The sequence below is a fragment of the Austrofundulus limnaeus genome, unplaced genomic scaffold, assembly GCF_001266775.1.
Source record: "Austrofundulus limnaeus strain Quisiro unplaced genomic scaffold, Austrofundulus_limnaeus-1.0 Scaffold9, whole genome shotgun sequence".
Taxonomy (NCBI): domain Eukaryota; kingdom Metazoa; phylum Chordata; class Actinopteri; order Cyprinodontiformes; family Rivulidae; genus Austrofundulus; species Austrofundulus limnaeus.
In genome coordinates, this window is record NW_013952411.1 from 4,060,945 (window position 1) to 4,083,064 (window position 22,120).

General features: G+C 37.9%; 1 protein-coding gene across 1 annotated transcript in view; it reads left to right on the top strand.

Moving 5' to 3' along the window:
- trip4 (thyroid hormone receptor interactor 4) overlaps positions 1-22,120 on the top strand; it is a 119,846-nt gene that overhangs the window by 25,100 nt on the left and 72,626 nt on the right. The gene's annotated exons all lie outside the window — the stretch shown is intronic.

Below are 22,120 nucleotides of genomic sequence, written 5' to 3' on the forward strand. Positions count from 1 at the left end.
AGAGAGAGAGAGAGAGAGAGAGAGAGAGAGAGAGAGAGAGAGAGAGAGAGAGAGAGAGAGAGAGAGATTTTTTTTGATTTTTTAAAAACTCATTTATTCACTCAATAGTGATCCAAAGAAATATTCAACACAGCTTCAAATTAACACATCCATAAATGAAAGTTCAGAATTATTTACATTAAACAAAACACCTTCATAGTTCCAAATATTATGAAAAGTATTTAGTTCATCCATTTTTAAGTGTGCAACAAAATAATGTGCGCCTTCTAGAATACAATTTTGAAACGTTATACAAGGTCTGGGCTTACCAAYTACAGTTTGGTAGTTTTCATTTTCCTCTGGCTCCAACAATGCAAGGCTAGATGGAAAAGTCTTCCCTTGTTGACATCCTTTGATTAATTTGTAAAGAAGACATTTCTGCGCAGCTGTATAACTACAACCCCCTCTATCAAACTAGAGTGGACCACTCTGGAAGCCAGAGTGGGGTGGGGTGTGAAGCGCCTTGTTTGGATTTAAAGAGACAGCATCTAAATTTGTTGGTCTGAGACACACCTCAGAAAAGGGGTGAAAGAGGGGCTTGTGGAGTTACAAGAAGGAGGAATTCAGATCAAAACATTGCAGTTCCACTTTATATAGACTCCAACTGAAGGATTTAAATGTAAAAAAGGAGTATTTAAAAGCATGATACTTCAAAGAAGCACAGTGGCTTCGACCCAGAATGTGTTGCTCACATAGTTTAATGCTAACTTTTGTAGTACCAAATGTGTGATAAATACAGTATAGATAAAAACAGCCACTATCTTTTTCTCCTATTTTTTACCCACTTTCTTTCTAAAAAAAAATCTAAGTTCATGGGACAAATATATAAGTTACTGTAGATACTGACCTCTGTGTTTGCCAGTAAGCCATTCAACACAAAGTTCATCAATGTGTTACACAAGTGAAAGTTTCTCTTTTGTGGAATCATTTAGTGTCACTTATTTAAAATGCTCTACAACTGTGGGATTTGTTGGGATATAACCAGGATGAGAGTGATGATCGTTTTAAATCAGACATCAGTAGAATTGTGCTGTGGGAGGCAGGGAGTTAACAGTCTGATCTTTATACCGCCAGGTGCTTATGTGTGTGTTCAAGCAGAATTTACATCAAATATGAAGTGTCTTCATGCTTGACTAACTGAGTTAGTGGGTGCTAAGCTAAAACTGCAAAAACTGTCTGCAGACATATTATTTTAGAATTACATTCTTGACTGTCATAACAGAAACCTCTAACCCAATAAAATAACTGCTGTCTTTAAATTCACACCATTACACACGCTCACATTACATGAAGTATGTGTGGACCTATAACAAATAGAAAAAAACAGACGTTAAGACGTGTGGGAGAGGTTATGATTTTTTTTTCTCAAAACAAACTTTCACCAATCAGCCAAAACATTACAATAACTTTCATAATATAGTTAATTTTCTTGTTTGTTTGTTTTTTATTTGTTTGTTTGTTTGTTTGTTTGTTTTTTTGCCAAATTAGCTTGGATCGGTTGGGGACTAGATGGAAAACCTCTGGGGCTTGTCTTGTGGTGTTAGGGACCGAAGACTTGGCAAAGGATCTTTCAGTAATGTGGGTTACGGGGTGGAGCCGTCATGAATCAGACTTGTTCCTGCGGATCTCACAGATGCTTARTCAGATTGTAATCTGGACGCCAAGTCATCGTCTTGGGCTTGTCGTTGCATTACTAAGCCTTTTGTGGGCGTAGTTCTTTCAAGACGTGATTGGTCAGACTGACTGTTTTGGTTGGGGGTTTGAAGAAGCTAGGGTCTGCTGGGAGTCCATTGGAAGAAATGGCCAGAAAGCTCCAATGTGTATTTTTTAAATATAAATAATATTTTTAGTTATATCTCGAGACAGGAAGGTGCTAGCTGCACGAAATTTGAATGCCACATATGTGGAGAGAAATGTAACAATTCRGCTTGGTCAAAACAGCCCTAACTAGCCTGTAAAAACATAGCTTTAAATTTATATTAATATGAATATTAGTCATAACATTAGTCATAACATAACAAGAATGTGCTAGCTTCACACAATTTGAAGTCAATAAATCATATTTACATGYTCACAATAATTTTACTTACCATTATGTTCTTTTTTAAGTTGCCACACAAGACAAGTTTAGGTGAGGGTTAAGGCTAGCCTGGTAAAAACAAGCACCTTGTCCTTCRCTTTCCTTCRTACAGAGGGTCTGGAACCCTTGCTACTGAGAAACGATTTCATGCTGGAGGCATGAGCTCTGTTGCAGCTTAAAACGATTGGGTTGATTTTACCCAATTGCTAACGTCAAACCGTGACACGTAGAGTACCAGCTTTACTGTAAGGAAGCTAAGCTCTGAAACTAACTGGATATTGCTTGCACTGTAAACAACCATCCCCTACTGGGAAAAGAGAAATACCGAACCAAACGAGATGGCTGTAAATGAGTCCTGCAGGCTTTGTGAGACAAATTTAATTTAATTTGGAAGACTTGTCAACACACACTGGCTTCATTCACTTCCTCCACTGCCATTGTTTARTTACAAGCAGACTAAAACTCTTCCTTCTGTTCGCTGATTGGCCCCATTGAAATTCTACCAGAGAAATCCTTGTCTGTGGGAGAAATCCCAGACGGAGCAGTGAAGGGAAAATAGGATTGAGGGGAATTGCATTGAAAGGCAAGGGCCAGGTTAGGTTGAGGCTAGTTCTACTGGTAATGATTAGACTAGGTTAGTGTTAGGCTTGAGAAATGACTGGAAATAAATGGATGTCAATACACGGTTCTAATAAGAATAGAAATACAAACTTGTACATGTATGTATTTTAAAGAAAGTAACCATTACATCTATAATTGAATAACTTTTATAACCAACCCAGTTCAAGATGGCCACCACAGCTAATTGACTTTAGCAAACATAAAACAGAAACTGTGCAAATCTTGCAWTAATGCATGAGAAATGTGTAAAACTTTATTTTTAAGATTTGACCAAATTACAATAATTTGATCATTATTCAACATGGGATGATCTAGGATGAAATGTAGCAGATAATGTGCCTTTTTTAAAGCAATGCTAGGGCTTTAATTTCTTCAGTTTTTACAAAATATTTTTATTTAGACAACAAATCACAAATTTTAAAAACGTTATACAGCCATGCTTGTAGAAATATTAAAATTAGCAATGTGATACATGAGCATTAATTTAAACATATCAGTCTGTTTTAATGAAGTACATTTATACAAAAATTACCAACATATATTAACATAAAGACTTGAGTACATGAAAATCAAGAGTTTTCGGTTATTCTGGGTCTGTTACAGTACAACAGATAACACTCTGAAAACTTGTTCTCTAAAATATAAWATGCTAAGAGTTTTTAATTATATCGTAGACGTTTTAAAGCATAATAGGATTTTGCAGTCTTATTAACTTRGCTGCCAACTTCAACATTTCCTTCTCTTCTATATTTAGAGAAGCTCCTCAGAGCTCCAGTCCACAGGCCACTGTGCCTTGCTTCATTGAGCAAATATGACATGAATTGCTTCTGCAGGCTTGGTGTGTGAAGCAGAGTATTGATTTACATGCAACACCATTTTTTTAACCTGTCAACTTTCTAGTGGTCACAGCTGCATGGGTATGATTCYAGACACTTTTTCTTTGTATTTGAAAAGCATACATCTTATCACCATGGTGTGATGCATCTTTTTTCCTTTTTTTAAATCAAGAACATTTTCGCAGAGCAATTTTTCTGATTCATTTTCAGTTCAAATGTTGATTTAATAACACTGGAATTTCCCAAAAGCAACAGCCATTCTCTTTTCTGATTTTTATTCCAACCTGCTCATGTGTCTTTTTTAAACAGAGCGTGGAAGAAGCAATTTATCCAACTCCTTGTCAAACACTAAAGCAAAAGGAAGTGATTCATCTCCATATCATCTTATTTTTCTGTTTAAATAACAGTACRTCATGAAGGATGTATTCATAGTAAGACTTTTAAAGAAAACACTTGTGTCATAGATTTATGTTGCAATTGCAAAATGAGCATTGGACTGAAAAGACTTAAAAAGTGGATTGGATGGATAGCATTTTATGGTAGGTTACAAAAGTCCCTTTGCCTGAGAGCGATGTTTGTAATTATACAACCATTTTCTTTACCTGTTGTTCCTTTGGGATCACAAAGAGCTGATGTCTATCTCCAGTATTCATTGAGTGAAAAGCAGGGTACATTGGAACAGGTTCATCACAGGGTCACATACAGAAAAACATGATAGCCAACCATTCACACACACACACACACACACACACACACACACACACACACACACACACACACACACACACACACACACACACACACCTAGAGCCAATTTAGAGTAGCCAGAAAAGATAACATTTATATTTTTTGCACTATTGGAGGAAAATGGAGCACCTGGAGAAAACCCACACATGCATGAAGAGAACATGCTAACATCCTTGCAAAAGAGATCTGTGATCTCATTGGGACTTCCATGGTTTATCCATTATCTAGCCATTATCTATATCCGCTTCTTCCTTTCAGGGTCACGGGAGTCACAGTTGGCCATATCCATCAGTCAAGGAGCAGAGTTCACCCAGGACAGGTCGCAAGTCCATTACAGGGCCACACAGAGACAAACGAGACAAACAACCATTCACTCTTTCTCACACCCCAGGATAATTTAGAGTTATCAGTTAACCTTACAGTTGTGTTTTTGGTTTGTGGGAGGAAGCCGGAGTACCCGGAGAGAACCCACGCATTCACGGAGAGAACATGGAAACTCTACCCAGAAAGGTCCCCGGTGACCTTCTTGCTGAGAGGCATCAACTCTGCCAACTGAACCACCGTGTGACCAACTTCCATGGTTTATGACATGCTTAATTAAAGGTTAAATTTAAAAACAATAATAAAATTAATGTTGGAGACATTCAGGTGTTCACTCTTTAATGTAACTTCAGGAAAATGTGTGTCAAAAATTATGAAGAGAATTCCCACATAGTAGGCAAGTGTGGGCCAGATCTGGTGTCAGGCTGGCACTGCTGGTGAGGCAGGTGTTTTGTCAACTGGATGTGGGCCAGTATTGGCAATGATGGCACTGTTTTTTTTAAGATGGCGTTTCGTAATGGCACATTTGTGGTTTTGCTTATGTGGCCCAAATCTGTCATTGCCACAACTGACCCATGTTTGGGTTAAGTGGTACTAGCCCATCCATGGACCACTTCTGGAAAAACACATCTAGGTCCCAAAAGGGCTGTCATTCTTTGGGAATGATTTTTCTTTTGGGAAAATATAAGTCAAATCACTTAATTTGTTTTAAGTACTGATGCATGGGCTGTGAGAAATCTAAACCCTTCATTTGACAAAAGTCCAGAAACAGCCATCTCATGTGCCCCTCTCAACCCCTTGTTGCCTGTCTCTAGGGGTGTATTAGAACCAGGAAAAGTCCTCTGGGCCACTTGTTTGGTCCGGACCAAATAGCGGACTTGTTTTTTTTTTCCTTTGGTGCTGTTTGCATTCACTTTGTGGAGACCAGATGCAAATACCTTTTTAAAATGTTCCATTCTCCTTAATTTTCACATTAAATATCCTGTCTGCAGTGGCTTCTTATTGTGTTTAAAATAGAAGCCTGTACGTTGATAGCACCCTTGTTTGGGAGACATGGGTTTGTAGCACCGATGGAAAAAGATTTTCCATTTAAGGAAGTTTTAATGGCTTCCTTAAATGGACTCAGAGAAACTTTTCTTTGAAGGTGGACAGTAATACCTCTGTGGATTCTTGCTCAATGTATTGTAAAGAAAATTTAGTTGAGGGCTTTATTGTGTACTTTGACAAGGCACAAACAACTTTTATTGAATAGCCACATACAGTGTTACAGCGTGCATAAAATAGTTTATTTTTGATTGCTTCATTTGACAAGAGCCCTGGATTTGTCAAACAGAAGCTTAACTGTGTGCACAGGAGAGGACCCATTTCCACGGAAAGTTCCAGCAAACCAGCTTGTTGAGTCTAAAGAGCTTTGACTGTTGTGAGACAAGTCTTGTTTTCTTCTTGCCAGAGGGCCACAGCAGGAGGTGAAGTCATAAACACGGCTGGGAAAGTGGAACTGGCAAAAGTGAGGAAGTCTATGTGAATCCCCACCCCCCTTCTCTGCAAAAACATGACTTCACTACACCTGTCAGCACGAGTACAGTCTAAAAAGGCTAATGTGTGCTTTGCTCTTTACCAGCATTATTTTTGCCCAGCAGAATTGTTAGGCTCATATAGCACACACATTGAAAATAAACTTTACTGCTAATAATAAACTGCTCTAGTCTTGAAGGGAACTTTAATAGCCCGATGTTTGGCTGGTGACCACTTTAGATCCTCGTGCACAAAGACGACCGTGATTCCTAAGTCACTGATGGTTCTTGAACTAAACACCACAGTACAAAAATAACACAGGATCAAAGTTAATGCCACAAATCTGCTACATTCCCCGCTTGGTAGATCAACTTAATTGTGACATGATACTAAAAGCTCGATCAAAATAGAGGGCTGTCTGTTTAATTTATATTCAAGTACAGAATTACATTTAGTGAAAGTTTCTATTAGCACAAAATGTGTCAAGATGACCTTTTAGTTTCCCTGAAACTAACAACATTTTAAAGGCAAAGGAAATGTGTTTTTTGCACTTGAGCAGACACAGAGGCAGTAATTGGAAAATCGTGGCTTTGGTGCTGAGCTTCTAATAATGAGACACGGCTCTTGTTGTGTTGAGGATATTAATAATGTAAAAAAATTCAGGAGCCAGTGTTGGACACTTCTAGATAATTAATGTTCACGCTCCAACTTGACACCAGTTGATTCTGTCGGTGAAGGAGTGTGTTTAATTTTTAATCCCATCACTCTCCAACTGTATTTCTGAGCAACATCGAAAAAGACAGAGTGAGTTTCCAGAGCTGCCCGTTTCAGAAGGGAAGGTTATTACTGATTCTGGTTACAGTATGATCTGATGAGTGTGCCCATGTGAGTTGAGGATACAACTTTTCACCCTTTGATACCAATTTTAAAAGATTCATAAGCATTTAAGAGTTAAATGAATATGTGGCAGTATTACTAATTTATTTATACTAAAAAGATTGCTATGTTTTCAGCTTTACAAAAACTCGTTTGTGAAATGATGAAATTATCCTCTCCAACTTACTCAATTTATGAAAACAGAGAAGATATTAAAGTAGAATATGTTGTCACAACAAGTGAACTTGCATGAAATGATTTGCTGTTTTAYGCCAGCCGCCTTCCTGACACAACCTGGGCTCGAACCGTCAGCCTCTGGATTATAAAAACAGTATAAAAAACAAGCTATGGAAGCCTCTCAAAATGGAAGCTAGAAGTTGAAAATTATTGTCCAAGTAAAACGACAGTCTGCAGATATTTAGTTAACAATAAAAGACTCGACTTGAAATTTTAGTCCATTTGTATGTATACCATTCTCAAGCAGAGCTCTTATTTGCATTTATTTATGTGAATGTTTTATACTTGCCAGATTTTTTTATATTTATAAGTTACTAAAAGCTGAGACTAAGCAGTGAGCACAGTTTCAGTCCACTGAAAAGCAACAATGAGGACATTTGTAATATAAATGCACTACAATAGAGTTGTGCATAACTAAAACTGACTGTCAACAAACAGCCAGCAAAAATTATAACGCAATACAACTCGACCCGTAATCACTGCACAGTATTATTCAGTGTGAGTTTTGACTTAACGCAATGTGTTTTCATGTAATTCAATACAACAAATCCAAAGAATTCAACTGTATAATTTACTGATAACTAATCAAAAAATAAAATGTACAATATAAAAAAGCTGCTGGAAATGTGCTTAAAACTCTTTCATTAACTCAGCAGTGAGCCACTAAATGCATTTTTTAATCAACAATGGAAAAAAGGTTAACAAAGGAGYCTTTGTAATGGCCTACAAGTGCAAKAAATATTAGTTTTTACTGATATGTGTGYTGCTGTAAACAAACTGGTCTCATTATTATAACAACAGTCATGTCGAGATGAGACTTTATTTATTCCACAGTGGAGAAATTCAGATGTCACAGCAGCAACAAGACAGAGTACAAATAAACAACAAGTAAAAAGCCAAAATAAAAGGAGTAAAAAATTCTCAAGCTATTTGTAGAAGTAGGTAGGTATGCTACACTTTTATATTACACTCTTTCTACACACATATTGACTATTGTCCAAGAAAAAGAGAAATAAGGGAAAGTGGTGCAAATATTTTGTACTTTTATTATTATAATAGTCTGTGGTGAAAAAATGCCATTAAAAGAAAATCATGTCAGAACATTTTGTAGAAAATCGAAATGGACTACAAACAGCTGCCTTTAGGCTMAAGATTTTTTCGTTCTTGTAAAATAGCTTGAATTAATCACACAAGGCAAAGATTGAAAATAATGAACACTAAAACATTGTCTCTGCTGTCATAAGCGCCTTATTTGTATTTTTACATCATGATATGACCTATATATTAAGAAGATGTTTTATATGTATTTGATGAAAAGAAATCATCCGTTCTGATCCACACTGCTTTGCTGTACTTTCACTTTCAGCTGTTTTGGAAACATACATTTTGTGCACGTTTCACAGTAAATGTGACATAAAAAGATTATTTCTCTTGAGTTGCTGCAGGCCTTTTAATGCAAAACAGATGGAGGAGAGAATTTGCATTAACAGCATGAGGCAGATGGGGATAAATCAAAACATGCAGGATTCTGATTAAAATATGAGAATAATTTGTTGAAAATCTAAAATATCTCCAGTCGCTATTGACGAGCTGTTTAGAATAAAGGCTTCATTTATTATAAATTTGTTTTAGTTTACCTTCTTTAGCATGATTTAAATTCACAAAACAATTGAAAAGTAATGGTACATGAAAGTGTACTGAAGGTAGGGTTTGGGTTACATGTGCCTAATGTATCTTTGTCTGGTTACATCGCTTATATTGAAATGGGTAATATATTTTTTGTTATWTTTGTTTTAGCTTTTAGAACTGCCATGACAAGAGGGAGTACGGGAAGACACCATCTAAAGTACACCAAAGTATAGCATAAGTAGCCGATTTAGATGTAGTACAGGAGCTTGAAGACCCTTGTGGTCCTGGTGGTCAAGGCGAAAGCTGAGAAGTGGATAGATGGCAAGCCAAATAGCTCGTAAAATGCTTCGATAGCAATCCATTTGCGTATTTTAATATTCTTAATGTCAAGTTTTTTCTTTATTATATTTAGTYGCCAACGTATTTGCCTAAGCTGCGTAATAACACTAAATGATGTTTTTGCTTTGCCAATCAAATTGTTTCTCTCACTCAAATCGTGTAGAGGACACCTTATTTTAGACTAGATTAAAATTTTAGAGAAATTGTTAATGAATAACATTAAGAACTATGAAATCTAAGTTTAAACATGCTGAGCAGACATGGTTAACAAAATGCTCCCTCATCCCAGCAGATGTRCAGGATGAGGGACATTATTTGAATTGTAGTGAGCCTGAGGCTCAGAGATGTAAACAGCATCATTTGAGTTATTGTGAGAGCGAGGTCTCTTATTCAAAGAGGCAATTACCCAAGATGCCTACCTAGCGATCCCATAAGTAGGCTCCCTAGCCTGGCCTCCTTCACTTTTCATCGCCACGTGTGATTGTCATCAAAGTTTTAAAAAAGGGAGGGTCTCAGCAAACCCMTAAATCTAACTCAAAAAAGTGGTGGGTGTTCTCTGAGCCTCAGGCTCACTACAATTCAAATAATGTCCCTCATCCTGCACATCTGCTGGGATGAAGGAGCATTATTTTTCATTTACATTCGCCTTCGTCTCAGAGATGTAAGCAGCATGTTCAAAGCTGATGACAATCACACTGCTTGTGTGGACTATTTCACAGGATTCAACCACACAACCTCAATGGAGATGCAATCCAAAAAAATATTTAAAGAAAGAAAAATACAGATCAACTGAAATGAGAACTCAAAATTCTGTCCGAGAACTTAGTCCCTTCCCCGGACTCTYGGTAGTAAAACTTTTTAAACGTATTAACTGAAGTCCAATTTGCGGTCCGCAAAATCTGTTTCCGTAAAACGCCACTGTTAAATGCTGCTGAAACAGAAGCTCCTCTGTAAGAGTGGGATTTAAAAACAGTCACATCAATTCCTGCATTAATGAGCACTGTCCGTAGCCATCTGGCTATAGTGCAAGTAGACACCGCAGAAAAAGTCTTGTATGAAATCAACAATCTACTTGACGTCCTTAGTTCCCGAGTGCGACAAATATATTCAAACAATGTGTCCAATACACAAATTTCTGGTTTAGAGTATCTCTCCAGAAGAATCTCCTGAATCGGTTTGCCCAACTTACTTGTTTTAGTGAGTTCATAAATTAAAAAATACACTTTAGAGTGATAGTCTGCTACTTGCAGATAACTTAAATCTAACGCCGCCAGTGTCTGAGCTCTCGCTGCTGTGACCAATGCCAGCAATGCTGTAAGCTTCAATGTCAAATCTTTCAAACTTAAACGTTGATGAGGAAACAAAAGATAAATAAGTCAAAACACTACTGACATCCCATGTCCGAGTGTAACGAGGCCTCGGTGGCCGTAAATGATATAGTCCTTTCATGTACCTGGGCAACCACCTAGGATTCAAGACCCAAGTAGCACCTAAAACCTGTAAAGTCTGGAGTATGCATGATTTATGAGTGTTAATCACTGCATATGAGCTCCCACTYTCKTTAAGAAAGTCCAAGTATGCAATCACTGTGGTTTCAGTCGCTTCAGTGGCACAGCATGATCGTCCAATAGTCCAAACAAGGAATTTGCGCCATGCATACAAATACTATTTCTGAGTTCCCGGTCACCAGCTGGAACAGATGACATCAATGACTGAGTCCTGAAGTCCCTGATGTTTGAGGGCACTCCTGATACTTTGCAGGCGGTGATTATCAGCCATCTCCGAAGTGGGTGGAACTGGGTCGGGTCGTGTGAAGCCACCAGGAGATCGTTGTGACGTGGAAGCCTAACAGGAAAATCGATAAGAGCATCAATCAACAGAGGGAACCAAGATGCTGTTCTCCATAATGGAGCAATAATAATAGCTCTTAGCTCTATCCCTCCGGATTTTCATCAACACCCTACTTAACATACAGAAAGGTGGAAAGATGAATGGCTGATGATTTGTCCAGGAAATGGAGAAAGCATCACATGCACAGGCCCCAGGTTCAAACCTCCAAGACACAAATTTATCAAGTTGAGAATTGTGCCTATTAGCAAACAAATCTATGTCTGGGAGAAAAACTGACAACAAATTCTAGAAAATATCTCAGGTTTTAGTTTCCAATCTGAACCATCTGAAAAAAGCCTTAAGACAGAGAAACACACTGAACAATTGCAGAAAATTAATGTGTTTGTGGGACTCTGATGTAGACCAATGCCCACCTGTTTTATTGTTATCAAACACACCACCCCAGCCTTCCATGCTGGCATCTGTCTGAATCMAGGCTGAAAWATCTGCTTGTCGGATTAATTTGCCATTGTGAACCTTTATGTTATTCACCCACCASTTGCTATTGAATGTGTGGATATTCATACCAATAAATCTGGCAAGCAGCCTSATTGTAATCTTGTCGGCTGTAAGTATGACGTGAGCCTCCGCCAAAACGGCATCTATCCGTTTGTCAGCCAGATACACTCTGAATGTTACAGAGTCAATAACAAAACCAAAAAACACTATCTTATTAGTGAGAACCTGAACAGACTTCTCAAAATTGATATAAAATCCTAGCTTTTCCAACTTTGTATCCATAAGCTGAGTCTGGGCAACACTCTGCGATAACACCTGATTCATGATCAATGAATCATCAATATAAAAATTGCAACAAATGCCTTGTTGTCTGAACCAAGCAAACACTGCTTTAATTACTTTTGTAAACACYCGAGGTGCTGAGCTAATGCCAAATGGTAACACCTGATGTTCATGCAGAATGTCCCTCCAATAAAATCTGAGGTATTTTCTGAARTCTGCATGAATTGGAATGCTAAAATATGCATCACGTAAATCCAGAGATGTGAAATAATCATTCTCTTGGATAATGTCTAGTAGTTGTGAAAACAGCTCTATCTTGAAATGCTCATATCTAACAAATTTATTCAGCCCCTTCAGATTTAGAATAGGTCTGARTTTACCATTCTTTTTTGGTCGAACAAAAATATTAGAGATGAACTGGCCTGAAACAGGTTCCACTGTCCTGACAGCACCTTTGGGTATCATGATCTGAATCTCCAGATCAAGCAGATCTGACTCATACTCTGAGAACTGAATTTCTAATGGTATTGACAGCTGAAGTGGTTTAGTGACAAAGTCTATTTTATAGCCCAACACAGAGCTCAAAACMCACTGATCTGCTGTAATGCTTTCCCATTCTCTTATGCAATAGGYTAGTTTACCAGCAGTCATGTGTGTGGTCCACTGACCTGTTTGTCARTCACGCTCAGGGGGTTTGCCAGCCTGTCCCCTCTGATCCATGGTGTCTCCCATCTTGAAGCTGGTGTAGGCTCCTCTCTGGGACCCTCGTCGGGAGTACGGTCCCYGCCAAATCYRGCGCCGGCCTCTCACGCTTCCTCTAGCAGTCTGTGGAAAGCATTATACTTGCTGTTGGAACGCCCGTGTGAGGATAACCARCAGACACCTTAGCCAGTTCATTTATCTCTTTGATCCGCTTGACCAAGTCATCACCAAACAATTTAGCTGAAATTGGCATGTCAATGGAACACAAAGAGGTGTATTTTCCTTGTAATCTTGGCCGGATTAAATAATGTCGTCTCACCGACAATGAGTGCATAGTATGCCCTAACAGGCTAACGGCATCAGACAACAAMGTCTTGCACTGAACTCTCTGCGCCACCGGCATATAAGTCATGAATGAGGCCAAATGCAGTACAGGAACCATCCCAGCGGCCAACGTCTGCTGTAATTTCTGAAAACCCAAATCAGACTGCTGGACCATTTTATGTAGCTGCATCCAAATTTYCTCATTAACTTTGGGTGCCAAAAGAAAATTGCAATTATTGGGACAAGGGTATTTATCAGTAAGACTCTTCACCGASTCCTCACTTATCCTTTTTATACAACCCAAATCCACAATAGAGGCTAAATTATTAGTTATAGCAGGTCCAGTTTTCACCTCTGAGTCAGCCTGTGGAATACTCCACACCTCCTCTGGATCTCCATCCAGATTCTCAGCAAACGCTGAGGGATCAAAATAAGATGGAGCCTGAGAGCCATCCTGCTCGCCTGCACTTGCAGTGTCTGGCACCTCCCAGCCATCATCATTATAGGCTGTATCAATTAAATCAGAAAAATCCTCTGTATTAGATCCTCTCACAGAACTTTTAGTCTGAGAATTTCGTGCCAAAGTACTAACCGCGCTCGTCAGCGACGAGAGCTGAGACATCAGCTGATTAAGTCCAAGCTGTGATTTCAACTCACTTATATTCAGATCAGCCTTGTGTTGCACGTTAACAACATCACTCTGTTTCTTTGACTGTTGAGCCGAACCGGCTGCCGTCGCCGGAAGTAGTTCGGAGCCAACACGGCTCCCTCTTTTACCAAGACTTAGCTTAGCTTTCTTTGCCTGCGCCACAGGTTGCGGACCACTGGAAGCCTGACGCTTCGGTCGGTCAATCTGACCAGACCCAAGAGTACACTCACTCTGAGTTCGAAAAGGCGAAAAGCCCYGAAAACTACCTCCATTGTCCGAATCTGATCCAAACAGATCAAGCACGTCCGCTCGAGTCCGAGACGGGCCGGCTTCACACTCATCATCACTCATGTCGAGACTACGTCTCCACCAAAATCAATGAATCTCCACCAAACGTCACTGTAAAAGAAAGAGACAGGGTCTCAATCACATATCAAATCCACCACTGCGTGGTGCCGTGACAACAATACTTACCTCTCGCTCTCCTCTCTCAAACGAAAAGTGGAGGAGGCCAGGCTAGGGAGCCTACTTATGGGGTCGCTAGGCATCATGGGTAATTGCCTCTTTGAAAAAGAGACCTCGCTCTCACAAAAACTCAAATGATGCTGTTTACATCTCTGAGATGAAGGCGAATGTAAATTAAAAATAATAATGTGGATTCCAGTTGTCTTACAGCAAAAATGTTTTATTTATAATTGTCTGCACTAAAGTTGTCTTTTTCCTTCTTTGTTGTAGGTTCTCTTATTCCTAATGAATGAAGACTAAATATTTATAATCTTGTTGAGCTGTTCTAATATTTATTTTTGTTTTACAGTCTTGATGGGCTACAGTTTTATTTCATGCTAGAAAATTCACCATTCCTTGGTCCTTTTGCAAATCCTAGTGCTTTTCAATCAGATAATCACAATACAGCAAGATCCAAGGAGCAGTGTGAGAAAGTATTTTAACAATAGATAAGTAACATTACAAAAAAAGAAGGTAAAATTGGGAAAATGAAGATGTTTCATTACATAATTACTGCAAATCTGTCTTGTCCCTGAGGGTGTGGAGACAGCAGAAATATCAGCTRTACAGCCATGTCTCTCTACCTATTTTTCACCACATTCATTCTCAGCACTCTTGCCAGAGGCTTGTAAAAAAAAAGGCCATCACTGATAAGATGGCAAGATTTATAGGCAGTGATATATGGCTCGTTGGTTATGCTCGAGGGGAAGGTTTTAGGGTAATGACAGAACTGGAGCAACATTATAAAAGTGGCACCACAGTTGGTAGTGCAGCTGATTGACAACGCACTGAAAATATATTATAAGTCTAAACTGCAGGCCAAGGCAAGCTAAGTGACCACTGATAAATGGACCATTACACTTTATGAGTTGAGTTTAATGTGTTTAAATATGCTACAAAAGTCTGGTTTTTGAAAAATAATCACTTTAGTAAAGAAACCATTTTTACAGCCCTTAAAGAAATTTAAAAATCCCATGCTGCAGAAATGGTTAGATTCAGTTTGGGTAAAATTTAATCATAGAGCAGATTTACAGATTTAAAACTAATATAATGTATTTTATTTATGTATGTGCAGTACTGTACTGTACTGTACTGTACAGTGCAGTATTTATGTTTTCTCATAGCTGTGTTACATGGGTGTTATGCAGTCATGGAAAAACAAGAAATACACTTATTCAGTTACAGTACCAGTTTCCTTAGGGCAGGGGTGTTTGTTTGAGGGGTAATGAATACCAGAAACAAGGCTGTTTTGTTTAGGGAACATGATAGGTTAAAGAACGATTGGTGAACGATTGCCGTCGCATATATTTCCCAACAACACCCTTTCACCTCCTACATGTAGCCCATAGCTCATAGACAACCCATCTGTTTCTCCATTCCCAGGGTGAAACCAGCCTTGACAGAGCTACCTAGGCAGTGTTTCAGAATTGACTTCTGTGGGGAGACACAGTTGGTTTTGTGTTGTTCCCTATCTGTCAAAATCTCTGTCTCGGTGTTTCTCCGTCACCTTAGACTCTTTATTATTCGCCTTTCTTGCAGAATYGTATTCCTCATTTTTACTCTGTCGTTCTCCCCTTCTCTGGATTCCCTCCCTCTGTTCCTCCCTCCCCCTTTTCCACCCTCCTCATTTTTAAAAGCCACATGCTCCCAGCCCGTCTGGCTCAGTTGCTCCCCGCCAATGAAGGGCTTTTTATTGGGCTGAGATTGAGTGCAGCCAAGCAGGGCCTGGCTATAGCACTGATGCAGGGGCCAGTCTCACAGTTCCCCCACCCCCACCCCCCTCTTAACTGCACAACCCACTCCACATGCCTGTTCTGGTCTGGCCCTGTCGCCCAGAAGGAGATTACTTGTCTCTGCTGCCCCTAATTGCCGACAGTAGCAGAAAAGAGCCAGAGAGAGAAGAGCGAGGGAACAGTGTTGGTTTGTTGTGCTGTTAGCTGACAAGCTTGATGTCAAATCCTGGCTTTAGTTTAGTTGCTTTTATGAAGATCTATGTTATCAGATCTCAGCACATGGTAGTTGGGATAAATACTGTCACAGTGAATTGTACAATATAAGGAACCAATCAGTGGGCTAAAGAAGAAAGGTTGACAAAGTAGAAACCTTAGAAAACAATAAATTATTGTAATACGAGCTTGCGGGTCATTTYCCTATCTTGTAGCCTTCCAAGCCGCTGTTAATCTTCGTTGCCAAAAGCATCCCTGCAGCAGCCTGTGCCAACCATTTTTATTTTTCCAATGAACTCATGAAGTTCACATTATTACCTTTGGTTATTGTAAAAGCCTCTCTGGGTTGATCCCAGCAAATAAAACTGTAGGTTGTTTATTAAAATAACACTTAGCACTGTATATTGATGAACAATATGGCAAAACCATATTCTAATAATTTTTATTATAAAATGACTGTTGTGTCATGATTTTTACATACAATTTTATTGATTGATTTTTATTTTTTCCAAATTTTTCAAGGTAGTGAACATTGCAACCATATTATTTCTAAAAATATACAAAGCATTTTCACTAACTAACATTTCAGAACATTTTTTTTTATCGGTTTGTGCAATTTTGCCCACAAGTGCCAAATACAATTTACATTCAATAAACATACTTGAATGTACCCTATCGATGATACTGTACAGCCTCCTCATTTAAAAATTGCCAGCGATTTTTACTCCATCACATTCTAATGTCATTGTCATACACCCCTATTACTCTGCTATGTCATACCACGATGACATTCGTCTGTTTGCATCATTAAAGCATGTTGCCTCGTGAAATCAGAGATATGACGGTCTAACACATGTATATGTTACTTAAAGTGCACATGTAGAGATAAGATCAACATCTTAGCCTCAGTTGACAATGTAGTATCTTACAGTGAAAACATCAGGGTTTAGTGAGACGATAATGACACTTAAGGAAGAAATACAAGAAGCTGCTTATGTGTTGTCCAAAGGTAATCAAATGGCTCAACATGATGGCCAGAACAATTAATCATGGGGAACTTTGATGGGAAGATAAAGCAACTTTTTGATATTATTAATGATTTGTATTGTTTTTCCAAAGTTTTGAATCATTTGTAATAAGTTTGTGTGTGTTTCTCTTGGTGTACATTTGTATTTTAAGCTTTCTGACAGTTTATTTAAGTGACACTTATGCAAACACCCAGAGGGTTCTGAATTTAAATGACTCCATTAATTAACTATTTCTATCTTTTATTTGGAGGAGTTTTAGAGTATAGTATATTTTGATACAGACCTTTTAACTTAGTAATATCTTCCAGTGCTTTGGAAGAGTTGTTTCAGGGACATGTAGCAATTAAACTCACATTGCTGTCATGACTGTGGCTGTACAACACTTTAGTTCTATGGCTTAAGAGCTTTATAAATAAAGTTGGTATGGTACGGTACTTGATGACAAAATGACAAATAATTGAGTGTACATCTACAACTGATTAACTTTAGGGATCAACTTGTTTTAAAATAAAGTGGCATCCAAGGCCAACTGAAACAAATGATGTTATGGAAGTTTATGTAGTAGTTGTGTCATTTTCAGCACATTCACTGAGTGTTAACAGATCTCGTTAGATCTCACAGTATCACATGAGGCTGCTGAACTTTGATACAGTAAGTWTGACCCAAACAGCTTTAACTCTGTAATTTCTCAATATGAGATAATCATAGTTTAGAACTCTGTTATGGAAGGTGTTGACCGAGATGCTGTCCTTCACATAATTCAAGGCTGTATTATTACTGTAAATATTATCACAACTTTCTTAGAAATACTCTGATTAAATTATGAGATTATCTTACTCATACTTATTGAGAGAAGATGTTTAAAGACCCTGTGATGCAGTGTGATTTTTCTTTCTCAGTTTGAAAAAATATTGCAGTTTTATTCAGCTAGACTTGTGCTAAATGTTTAAAATTCTGATTTGCAGCATCTCGCCTGCTTAACTTGTTGAATATCTGCAGTAATCCAACCTAACAAAAAACTATCTTCAGTTAAAAATGGCATCACAAAGATGTAATCAAATATTCTGTCTGTAAGCAGCAAATAATAACTGATTTTCATACTAAGAAGCTGGAAAGCCTTAAAAGAACTTCCAAATTTTGGAAAATTTTCTTTTCCCCTTTCATCTTCCAGCACCACTTTGATGATTGTSTGTAATATGTGAAACGGAACAAGGTAATGGTTCTATTTGCATACAGGAAATAATGTGCTTTTGTGAACAGTTCCTGCACCGAACTTTAGAGTTTGCACATTGGTCTTCTTTGTACATGCGTCCAAAGCTGAGTAGGTCTGCAATAAACAACCTCAAGAGTCCATTTTGTTTTTCTTTTTTTTAATTTGCATGTACCTTCTGGATACATGCATACCGTTTGCATTTTTATTTCTGGACTGAACAAAACAGAAAACATGGATTGACCTTTCAAGATGCCAGAGCTATCCAGTTACTCTTCTGGTTCTTTGAGCTAAGCTAATTTGCTGCTGTCACTAGCGTCGGATTTATCATACGCATGTTGCAGTGGTATTATTCTCCTCATCTTACTCTTGGCAACAAAGCTAATGAGCACATTTTCCAAAATGTCAAAGTAAAACAAATGTGAAAATACACTTCTGTTTAAACCCTTGACTGATGACTGTATTTGTCATCARCTGGCACGCTGGCAAGGTTAAAGTGTGTTTGTATCTACTTTCTGAAAGCAGTTTGGAAGCCAGCCATGCAGGAGACATGCATTTCTGTGTTGAACATTAGCCAAATGTCAGGGATKTTTATGAGCGAGGCGAACCTTTTGTCTCACACTTATCCAGCTTCAAAAGGAAAGGAAATTGGAAGAATTTAACTTGCAGTACACCAAGTCATTTAATGCAGCTGACTTAAATTATTTTGAGCACATTGGTCCCTTTACCCAAAATGCCCTAGGGCTATATGCCTGGCCTTTACAATCGAAAAACCAGCACATGACCGACTTGGTCCCCCCACGGTGTATTTTTTTTACACAATTTCATATTGTGTTTCACGCCCAGCTCAAATTAAATTGAATTTGTAAACAAGTCCACCCTTACTATATTAAATCGGTCCTGATGAATATGGAGGACTTTAAAAAACCTCTTTGTCACACAACCACATTATTCTGTGGCCTTTTGATTAACAGAGAATGGAAACAATTAGCCAGGGGAGGAAGTGAGGCAAAGCAACACATTCAACAGCTTTAAATGCTAATTAGCTAATAGAGGATGAAAGAGCAGGCAACTGGCAGAGTCTCACATGAGCACACTCTAGCTGTGGTTGCAGCTTTGCTTGTTTCGTCTGAACTGAACGAGTCCACCACCATTTTGTCTCCTTGAGTACAACTGACAATACAGCCATCTTATGTTGCGGGAGTTCATTTTAAAAAAAAAAAATCTCAAATGAAGCTGATTTGTTCAGGAAGTGCACTGTATTTATTGCTTCCATTTGAATCAAATCTTTTCAYGGGTTTTAATCACACTGGCAGTTTTGCAAGTAACATATTTGTACATTTTTCTTTTCCAAGCTTCACAAATATTTTTAGGCAGCATTTAAATTCGCAAGGTGAAATGAGTTGAATATAGTTTTTAATTTACTTTTTTAATGTAGCCAAAACACTTTTTAAGACATGAAAATGTGACARTGATTTAACTCGCCAACCTTTATATTATTTATCTTTTTCTACACGTTCTTTGAGGATTAACTCCGAAATGACAGCACATTTACAGAAAGTGTAGCATGCTTTTGACATACTGCTGTGCATGAAAGAAAGGAGGACTGAGTGGTGTGTTAAAGTGTTTTGATAGCAGTGAATCAGGCCTATTTTTTTGTGTTCTCACATGAGTTTATGGATATTAAAACCTAGTTTAAGCACAGTGTAAACAGCTTCCCTGCTGGGCTGAAATGCGTAAGCAGTAGATAACGGCGTAAAATTGAGATTTGTTTTAAATTCTTAATATGGTATGCTTCGTAATATGTTTGGATTTTTGAGTACAGCATGAATGAAGTGTGAAGATGTGCAGTGTTATGTTAAGGAAAAATAAATTGATTAGCTGATCTAATGTGTGTCCTCCACTTGTAATCTTTCCTTTATTTTTAGCACACAATTGCACATTATTTGATTTCATCTAGGTAAATGACCTGGACAGAAAATGTGTAAAACAACTTGTAGTAGTAGTAGTAGTAGTAGTAGTAGTAGTAGTAGTAGTAGTAGTAGTAAATAATAATAATAATAATAATAAAAAGCATCCAAAGTTCAAAGAAAAACTTGGAAAGACCTGAAAGCCTAGAGGAATAATAATCAAGACCCACTTTAAGGGGTCACCTACATGAGAGCATTTTTTTGTGAATACACAAAAAGTCTTTAGTCTTTCAATCTTATGTCAACACAGAAATAGGAGCTTCAAGACAGAAGACCTGCTAGTCTTTAATCAGGGCAATGTACCTACCTTCCAAACTGTTAAAGGGATCCCCGATTAGTTGTAACATTAGACTTTATTTAATAAACATATATTTAAACTGTAAAATAAAGACTGTAAAAATATWGTAGGCTGTTTAGTTTTTATAATTTTTAAACTAAAAGTTTAAAAATACATACGGATGTGGCCATTTTATTTACACGCAAAGCATTCTGGGTAAATGATGACGTGGATAGGTCCTTGGTGCGAGGCTGCTAGCGAGCTATAWCCACCCTGAAGGTTAATCTTGGACAATATCTGACGATCGGCTCTTTTAAATGAAACCAGAGAGCGTTGACAGAGAGGGGAACACAAAAATGACTCAACCTGTAACTGAAAATATGGATGGAGGACCTCAGTTTAGCTTGTTTGTCGCACTAGCACCGAGCTAATACATATAAGGCAATATAGCGTCAGTGCTAGCGCAAAAGCTAACAGGCTAAGCTGAGGTTCTTCCATAAAGCAGCTCTGTTGTCCTCCTTCCATATTTTCAGTTACAGGCTGAGTCATTTCTACCTTTTTGCACCTGATTCTGGAGACAACAAGATACTTTGACACAGTAAAAGTAGATTAAAGGTCAATAACTGCTCAAGAATCATTTTAACTGAAATACATCTAAGAAATAATTTTCTATGATTAAACATAAATATTTCTGTAAACATATCTCAAAATATAACTCAGAAGTTATAAACTCAACAATCAACTTTGATTGAATGGAATACTAAAAAGAAAATCACTTAATCACGTTACTGTAAGACCACAGTTGATTAAACAAGCATTTGTGTAAAAACAGTTAAAGGGATATTTCAACCATTTCTCATGCTGGGCTTTTTCCTGAAAATAATGCAAAAGATTAACTCATTAGACAACTTTTATTTATAAATTGATAATAACTTGTAGTTAAAAGAGAATATAAATCAAAAATATGAAAAACATTATTATTTTGTTTATAAAAGAATATAAAATAAATCTTTTAAGAAAGGATTTTTTTTTCTTTTAAAAACCAGAGTCAAAGACAATTGGAAATGTTTATTTCCCCTTTGGGGAACCCCTACACATATTTTAACTCATTGTTTGAACTCAGTCTTAACATTTTTGTCATTCTTTAAATAACATTTTTTAAGAACTGTCAAAGGAACTCCAGCTTAACTTAAATCAGGTATTTTGTCAAAGAAATTATTAATAACRGATTTTCTGTTGCATTCTCAACAATGTCTAATGGCCTTTTAAGTGTTTACATATTTTATCACTCACCAGCACATTGAACTCAAGGTGACGTGGGCTTTAATCTGGAATTAGCATCTCTGTCATCACTTCCCAGTTTGTCAGTGACCATACAAATGACTTGCAKACTCTGAGGATTCCTTTTAAATGCCACAGATTTGTCACAACCTTTCATTTCTTCTTTGAGGGAGATAGAGAGGCTGTGAATAGGAGGATGGGGGGAAGGGAAAAAAAACWCTGTCTCCAAAAGAGCCGCTTCCTGGCCGGCTAGATGCAATCATCGGCACTATCTGATAGCACTGGCGGAAATTGGATGAGCTGAGAGATGTTGGCCGCCAGTGATGGAAAAAGATGACTCTTTTGTCACTGTGTCAGT